General features: G+C 38.2%; 1 pseudogene across 1 annotated transcript; it reads right to left on the reverse strand.

The window, feature by feature from the left end:
* Positions 1-6,416: 6,416 nt before the first annotated feature.
* Positions 6,417-6,970, reverse strand: LOC309871428 (large ribosomal subunit protein eL21 pseudogene; annotated as a pseudogene). Its single transcript has one exon. The product of its transcript is annotated as a large ribosomal subunit protein eL21 pseudogene (transcript).
* Positions 6,971-9,560: the final 2,590 nt, after the last annotated feature.

The following is a 9,560-nucleotide window of genomic DNA, read 5'->3' on the forward strand; positions in this document are numbered from 1 at the left end:
AGATTGAGAAACAAAAGCTGATGATTAATTTCTTGGTTTGATCTTTATGTGTATTCAGCAGAGAAAATGATAATTATTCCCATTATATAAATGAGGCAAGTCAAAATATTGTATTTTATCAATTCTGAGTCACTAATTTCTAACCCCCTCTACATTTTAATATCTCTGAAATAAATATATGTCTTATATTCAATGGTATTTTTGCATTATGTCAGTTTAATTGGCAGTATTTCTTTTTTCCTGGTGGCTTTTTTTGCTTTTCTTTCAAGTAGGCTCCATGCCCAGTGTGGAGCCCAATGTGGGGCTTGAACTCATAACTCTAAGATTAAGACCTGAGCTGAGATCAAGAGTCAGATGCTCAATCGACTGAGCTATCCAGGCACACCTCCTGGTGACATTTTTATTTTAAAAAATTTTATTTATTTATTTGAGAGAGAGAGTGAGAATGGGAAAGAGAGAGAATGGGAGGGGAGAGGTCAGTGGGAGAAGCAGGCTCCCTGCCAAGTAGGGAGCCCAATGCAGGACTCAATCCCAGGGCTCTGGGATCATGACCTGAGTCGAAGGCAATTACTTAACCAACTGAGCCACCCAGGCGTCCTCCTGGTGACATTTTTAATTGACAAATTTATAAGCATTGGTGCCTTCAAGCTATGAAATAAGATAAATGATTAACTCAAAATCTCACACAAAGTTCATGACCAAGGGATTGGCACTAAGGCTTCCTCAGTTTTAAAGTAATGTTTTAATGGCTAGGTAACACTTCCACTTAAAAAAAAAAAAAAAAAAAGGATTCCTTCCCAAAGTGCTCTTTTGCCATATCTTATGAATTTAAGGAAATTCTCATTTACCTCTAGATGCCTCCCATTTGATGTAAAAGGTAAGGATTGTGAGTTTCAGAGACACTGTCTTGTGACAAGTTTCTTGCAGCTGGGACCTCACCTCATACTGCCAGATACAGCAGATCGCAATACAGGAATGTCTCACCTATTACATGACACATCCTTACACTGAAGAGTAACTCATTAGTTATCTGAAACTCAAATTTGACTGGGCACGCTATATTTAATCTGGCAACCCTAACTTCACCTAATTCTTGGAAGAAGGGCTATCAATGGATTGGTTTTGACTTTTCTCAAGGTTCTCAGTGAGAGGGCTGGGCAGGGAGATGTGAGATGCCCCAGTTCACAAAGAGTTGAGGCCCCCTGGACAATGCCTGACCCAGGATTTGGGAGATCCCTTGATCTGGCTCTTAAGATTCTTGTTGGAAGTGTACCAAATACTCTATTTTAGCTCATGGCCAAATGACCTAGTGTTAAAATAAATATTGGACTGAAGCTAAATATCACCAACTTAGAATGCATTTCTAGGGCAGGGGCTCACCCCAGGACCCTGAAATCATGACCTGAGCCAAAGGCAAACGCTTAACCAACTGAGCTACTCACACCCTGCCAAATACGCATCTTAGCAAGATGCCTAAGTGATTTACGTGTGCATTAAAGCCTTACCTCCTAGAAGTATCCTAGAAGTTACCAAAACTGAATGTTGCATTTCACTATCACTGTCTAATCGGCTAACAATGATGAAGAACCAGGGACACGGAGTGGTCCCTGTGCCTCAGAATGACAACTGGACCTGATTCAGGATTTTCTCATGGTGAAGTATGGGGATTATTTCAACCAATGGTGAACAGATGTCAATTGCATTCCTTTCCATCCACAGTGTTCCTTTTCACTCTTTAATTAGCATAACCACCTCCCCAAAACCTCTTATCTCCTGTGTAGCCCTTACCCCTGGTTTTGTTTCCCAACAATAACTAGTTGATACAACATCTCCTATGATACATCAAAATCATTATAAAGGCTTACCCCCCAAATATTTGGGGAGATGATATATAAAATCTTCAAATTTGTTTAGAGGCTTCTTCTAAAGACTGATTCCCAGCCCTGGCTGCATATTCAAATTACCCAGTGGCTTTAAAAATTCTGATATCCAAGGATCCCTCCAGACACTTTAAATCTGGATCTCTCAGCTTACAATGCAGGCATTAATCTTTTTCTAAAGGCTGTCCAGCGGATGACTAAAATCACCAAAATCTAAAGAGAGAAACAATGATCTAAAGTCTGGCTTAATTACCATGCCTCCTCTACATGACTTGGCCTATGCAGTCATACTCAATACTCATGGTTGTGGAAATTCAAGCAAATGAAACACAAAAGTTGGGGAAGTCTCATAATCTATGTCACATTGAGGAGCCTTCTAAGCAAAACCATCACTCTATAAACCCTATCAACTGTGAACTCTATACTAAATGCATTTTAGGAATTGAGTTCTTATCACAAACTTCAGACACATAGAAGCTGGTATATCAACACTTTGCCCTAATATTCATGTTTCATTTTCTCTTATTCCTAAGCTGGTGACTCCCCGAAATGTGTTGAGGGTACATTCCCAATGAACTCCCTTATTTTATCAGTAGGAAAAAAATGTAAGAGTGAGAGTCCTATAGACAGTTTGGGATTGACTTTTAAGTTGGAACTCCAGGTTAGATATTGGTTCTCGTATCTCTCCACCTAACATAGTCTTATGGGAGAAAATACCCATTTTTTAACTCTTCTGGCCCAAGACTGTTATTTAAATTTACCCAAATCCCTCCAGCAGCTGAATGGTTCATCTCTACTCTTGAAGAGGAACTCTTGATTACAACTCTGCAATCCCAGGTATGCTCTGGAATCTGAAGTTTGTTGAGTATAGAAAGATAACACAGCGCATGTATGGCAAATCAGATCATATCTTCAGGAAGTTCTAAAGCAGCATCCTGTAACAAACACATTTACATCTCTGCAACTGAAACACAAAAATTCACAGTAAGTGAGAGGAATACACATCATAAACAGTCTCACATGAGTTCTGGTTTTGTCATTACATTTAAGAGAAATTTTAATTTTCAGAGCTTTTTCTATTTGGGCATTGTGGATAAGAGATCACAGAGTGCAAGTTGCTGCAAAAGAATAAAAAAGGAGTGAACTTCAGTTGGGAAACGCTGAAGGGGAAATGAACAATGACAGCGGTGTCCACTGGAAAATCTCATTTAACAGATTTCTTCCTCCAAACAACCCAGATTTGGAACGAAAATTGTCTGTGGCCAGGCTCAGAGTTCCAACCAGGAGACATTGGAATAAAAGGTACTGAGGTGGACTGGGTGATGGGTTTTGGGGAGAGATAGAACAAGGGAAATAATAACAAGCCTTGGGAGCGCCTAGAAATGGCATCTTGTATGTGGGCTAATTATTTTCAATGATGATTCATCCCCCAAGCAGTTCGCAGCTGGCTCCCTTTTAGTTCTCCATTTTAAAATTCATCTACATCAACGCAGTTAGTGGTGGGTGGTTCAGGATGTCTTGGCCCACCCTCAGACAGATCCATTGTTCTTGTAGCTTTTTAGAAATCTCATGGCTTCTCTTCACATCTTTTGATTTTGCCTCCAAAATGCTCAGGTCTTCTCTGTTCCTTGACTGTTTTCTCTTGGCAAGGACAAGGAAGGGATCCTACGGTCTCCTTTGACTATCGGATTGGCTTTTGCTCAAGGAGCCTCACAGGTTAGTGCAAAAAAGATGGAAAGTAGGAGGCTGTAGCCCTCCTTTCAGAAACCATATGCTGCTTTTCTTTCTCAGCATATTCCTGAAAATTTCCTTTTGGCAACATCTTTTAAAGAAAGGATCTAAACTGAGATGTGTCAGATCAAAGATAGGTTAAAAATTCAGAAGCAAATAATTTTTTCCTCTCAAACACTTCACTGAATAGAATAACCAAGCACTTCAGAAGTAGAAAGTCACTTTTAAGATAATCTCAGGTTTTTTGGTAATGTAAATTTTGTCAGTGCATAGTGTATAGACAGAAGAGTACACAAATCATAAGTGAACAGATAGATAAGTGAACTTATCACAGAGTTTACGCACTGTGTAAACTACACACTGTGTAGTTGGGGTCCTGACTAAGAAATAGATCATGACCAGCACTACAAAGGCTTTTCCAATGGTCCCCAGCCCAAGGAAGACCACCAAATGTCTAAGACCACAGACTAGTATTTTTTTGTTAATTTAAATTTTCTGATTATGTTTCTTTTTTTTTTAAGATTTTATTTAAAATTTTGACTGAAAGAGAGAGAGCACGAGCAAGGCGAGTGTCAGGGAGAGGGAGAAGCAGGCTCTGCACTGAGCAGGAAGCCCGATGTGGGATTCTATCCCAGGAACCTGGGACCATGACCTGAGCCGAAGGCAGACACTAAACTGACTGGGCCACCCAGGTGCCCTTTTTGTTTGTTTCTTATTCACAATCTTGTATTTTGAGATTACCGTGTTGTTGTGATAGCTGTATTTCCATGGTTTGCACTGCTGTGTAGGGCTCTTTTGTACAAAATGTCCCTTCGACATTCTACCATAATGGTCCTTTGGTTTGTGGCTGCTTAAAGCCTTCTTGTTAAGTGTCCTGGGTGAACATAGACATGCTTTCCTGTTGAATACCTAGAAATCGGATTCCACTGTTGGGTCATATACATATACATGTTCACCTTTAGTCCACGCCGCCAGTAAGTTTTCCAAAGTGATTGCAGTAATTTTTATTCCTGGAAGCAGTACATGAGAGTTGCATGGGGCTTTCAAAATCAGATATCTGGGTGCCTGGGTGGGTCAGTTGGTTGGGCACCAGACTTTTTATTTCAGCTGGTGTCATGATCTCAGGGTTGTGAAGTTGACCTCCCTCTGTGCTTAGCAAGGAGTCTGCTTCTTTCCCTCCCCACTTCCTCTGTTCCTCACTCTGCTCAAGCATGCATGGGTGGTCTCTCTCAAATAAATATATCTTTTAAAAAAAACAGAATCTAAGCTCAGTAATATCTTTCAGTTTAGGTATTTGAAGTTGTCCCTTGGTTTTATAACCATAAGGATCCTCACAGTTAATCTACAAATCTGTCTTTACCTTTTTTTTTTTTTTAATTTTTTGGTTTTTTAAAATTAACATATAATGTATTCTTAGTCCCAGGGGTACAGGTCTGTGAATCACCAGGTTTACACACTTCACAGCACTTACCATAGCACATACCTTCCCCAATGTCCATAACCCCACCTCCCTCTTCCTACACCCATTCCCCCAGCAACCCTCAATTTGTTTTGTGAGATTAAGAGTCTCTTATGGTTTGTCTCCCTCCTCATCCCATCTTGTTTCATTTTTTCTTTTCCTACCCCAACCCCCCCCATGTTACCTCTCAACTTTCTCAAATCAGGGAGATCATATGATTATTGTCTTTCTCTGATTGGCTTATTTCACTGAACATAATACCCTCTAGTTCCATCCACGTCATTGCAAATGGCAAGATTTCATTTCTTTTGATGGCTACATAGTATTCTATTGTATATATATACTACATCTTCTTCTGTCCTTACCTTCTAAAATAATTTCAGGTTTTAAAGTAAGTTCCAGGTTAAAAAAAAAAAAAAAAAAAGCCTGGCTCACTGTTTTATGAACTTCATGGCACGCCATGGCCTTTTCTATCCTTTCCTGAGGAGTCTTCTTCAGCAGAGCTTGGTGCTCTGATTTGACTACTTCTGAACTTGCAGAGAACAGTTTAAGAGACTTAACAATTTAGGCACAAGGTTCAGTATTAAAACTTAATTCATTAGTCATTGGAGAGTTTGCAGAGAAAATGTTCTCAATTCTAGTAAAATCTAATACTGACCATACCTTCAGACAACAAAGTTACCGGGAAGATTTTCATGTGTGGTTTCTCTCTCTCATTATTTTGAAGTCACATTCATAGACATTCATAAAACCAAGAATATATAGAGTCTCTTCGTAACTTATAGAAGTTTTCTTCTAATAATGGCCTTATTTTATGCACAGGTAAATAAGCTAATAAAAATAACACTTATTTATTAACTGCTGAGTATGTGTCAAGCAGTGTAATCTAGGTATTGTTTTAGACCCTTGCTACTCAAAGTATAGTCCAGGATCAGCAGCACGGACAACATCTGGGAGGCTTTGTTGTTGTTGTTGTTGTTTTTAATCTTTATAAAGATTTTATTTTTTATTTGTCAAAGAGAGACAGAGCAAGAGAGCACAAGCAGAGGGACCAGCAACAGAGGCAGAGGGAGAAGCAGGCTCCCAACCAAGCAGGGAGCCTGACTAGGGACTCGAGCCCAAAACCCTGGGATCATGACCTGAGCTGAAGGCAGATGCTTAACTGATTGAGCCAGGCATCCCAACATCTAGGAGTTTGCTAGAAATGTACAGTATCCAGAGCTTCTGCCCATTTTTAAATGGATTTTTTTTTTTTTTTTTTTTTTTTTTTTTTTACTATTAAGGTGCATGAATTCTTTGCATATTTTGGTTATCAGTCTTTTTTTTTTTTTTTTTTTTTTACAGTCTTGAGGTCTTTTATTTTCTTTTTATTTATCATGCCATGAATTCATAGGGAATGGGTTCCAGCAGTTTGGGCTCTTTTCCATTGGTTCTCACGAAATGTGCTTCTCTGGGTGGAGCAGGCTGACGCTTCAGCTGAACCTAAGTACCTTTCTCTTTGGCTTCCTTCTTTTTCTGATCAGTTTCCTTTACACGCTTCAGGAAGCTATCTCGGCTCTTTGAATGTTTAATATGCTCAATGCGGACATTAATTCTCTTGGCAAGAATCTTGCCCTTAACTTGTTTGTTTACAACAATACCAACAGCATGCTGAGTAACATTGTAGACTCTTCCAGTTTTGCCATGGTATCATTTGTGGGGCATTCCCTTTTGAACAGTGCCCATTCCCTTGATGTCCACAATATCAGCTTTCTTGTAGATTCGTATGTATGTGGCCAAAGGAACAACTCCATGTTTTCTAAAAGGCCTAGAGAACATGTACCGGGTACCTCTCCTCTTTCCCTTTGTGTTGGTCATTTTGGCAAATTACTGGAAGATGGCGGTTCCGGCCGAAAGGCGGTTATCAGTCTTTATCACATACATGATTTACAAATATTTTCACGCATTTTATAGGTTGTCTTTTTATTCTGTTGATAGTTTCCTTTGCTGTGCAGAAACTTTTCAGTTTGATGTAGTCCTACTTATATTTTTGCTTTTATTACCTTTGTTTTTGGTGTCAAATTTTTAAAAAGTCATCACCAAGATTGATGCCAAGGAGCTTACTGCTTATGTTTTCTTCTAGGAGTTTCATGGTTTTTCAAGTCTTTAATTCATTTTCAGTTAATTTTTGTGTCTGGGTAAGATAGAGGTCCAGTTTTATTCTTTTACCTGTGGCTGTCCAGTTTCCTCAGTACCATTTATAAAAAGACTGTCTTTTCAACATTGTATATTCTTGGTTCCTTTGTCATAAATTAATTGAGCACTTATATGTGAGTTTATATTGAGGCTGTCTATTCTGTTCCACTGATCTATGTGTATGTCTATTTATATTGTGACCAACATTTAAGTTGTTTCCATATTTTAGCAATTATGAATAATACTGCAATTAACATGAGAGTGCAGATATCTTTTTGAGATCCTGTTTCCATGTTTTTTGGGTATATACCTAGAAGTAGGATTGCTAGATCATATGGTAGTTTTTATTTTTAATTTGTTTTAGGAAACTCCATATTGTTTTCCATAGTGGCTGTCCCAATTTACATTCCCAGAAATAGCCCCATTTTAGAGATGAGGAACCCAGATGCATGAAAAGTCTTTGAAAATACAAATTTAGAGAAGGACTGACAGTAGAGCACAGATTTATAATCATTATGCTGTATTAACTCCAACTTATTTTATAAGCATTTATATGTACATTTTTAGGACCTTACCTTGGCATATATAAATAATAATAAGTCCACCATGTATATAGATTTGGTAATAAATTGGCAAAGATAAACCTTGCCTTATATCAAGAGGAAGAAATGACTGTTCTTTTGAAGCCCACAAGTGTATCTTCTCCTCAATTTACTGCCATCTTGCCCCAGGTTTAGTAACTGTAATAAGCAACCATCTTCCCCAAGGCTCTGTGGAGCTCAGGACATCACCTGGGCTACAGCATCGGCCTATTTTAAGTCTATCCTTAGCAGTCTCAGCAGCCTCTGAGCTTCCTGCTAAGGTGCTGAAAGTGTTTGAAAAAGTGAGGGAATTTTTAAAGCAGAAATCCTCTAGGTAGCTAACTGTATATGAGATTGCAGAATTGATCGATGAGCACTAGAAGGTCTGAAAGAGGATATATAATGCAGATACATACTCTTTCAACATTTGCACTTCATTTAATAATACCATTTTGCTCCTTTAGAAGCCTGTTTAACCTCTGAACACAAAAAGGTGTTATGGAAGAAATATGTATTTATGTATTTATTCAGTTTCATTTGTCACAAGGAAGAAAAAGCAACGACTTTCCTGTACTTTGCTAAAAGGCAGGCTTTCTACAAAACAGAATTACAGAAGCAAAGGAAGGAAGTTTCCATTTACTCTTTCATTTTTTTGCATTATACAATCTTGAGATTAATAAACCCCATCTGAGCATCCTTTACAATGCATCTGTGTTGTGGGCTCAATGTTAAATGATTATGGACTAGAGAATAAATAAATGAATAAGTCCTGATTAATTAAACAGTTTTTGGCTTGAATTTTTAAATCCTGACAACTGAATATTATTTGGTGGTCTTTTCATAGAAAGTGTAGAGTATACGTAATGAGTTCAAATTAGAAACTTTTTTCAGATTCTCTAAAAATCAGGACTAAAGCATCAGTAGAAATATACAAAAATATGAATTACTGTATCTTTAAAATTCTACCATGATATCATTACAATTCTTTTTCTATTTAAATTTTATTTATTTAAGTAATCTCTACACCCAACGTGGGGCTCGAACTCACAACACTGAGATCAAAAGCAGCGTGCTCTTCCAACTGAGTCAGCCAGGTGCCCCATATTTTTAGAATTCTTATAACCAAAGGGGTCCACATATGTAAATGTTCATGACTACAGAAATTTTTATTCTGCATTTAGACTGTGCAGAAAGATCACCTGCTAACTTCTCAAGTACTTCCCCTGCCCATCACCTTTTGCTTTCACTGAACTATCAAGATTTACTTTTGTATTGATATTCTCTGGTCAGGCTCTAGAGAATAATTAGGCAGAACCAACAACACTGAAGATAATTAAAAGGTTAGAATAGATTTCAGATGTATCAAGAAATAACATTAAAAAAGGTGTAGACTTGGGGCGCCTGGGTGGCTCAGTGGATTGAGCCGCTGCCTTCGGCTCAGGTCATGATCCCAGTGTCCTGGGATCGAGCCCCGCATCGGGCTCTTTGCTCGGCGGGAGCCTGCTTCCTCCTCTCTCTCTGCCTGACTCTCCGCCTACTTGTGATCTTTCTCTCTGTCAAATAAATTAATAAAATCTTTAAAAAGAAAAAAAAAAAAAAAAGGTGTAGACTTTTATGCACTACAACAATAGAGCAGCTAGATTTTGAGCCTAAATCAACTGAATTATTTTTGTAGTAAAAATATATAGCTAGGTTAAAGTTATCTCAGTATTTTCACAAAATAATCTCTTTACA

The sequence above is a fragment of the Mustela nivalis genome (genome assembly GCF_964662115.1).
Source record: "Mustela nivalis genome assembly, chromosome: 8".
Classification (NCBI taxonomy): Eukaryota; Metazoa; Chordata; class Mammalia; order Carnivora; family Mustelidae; genus Mustela; species Mustela nivalis.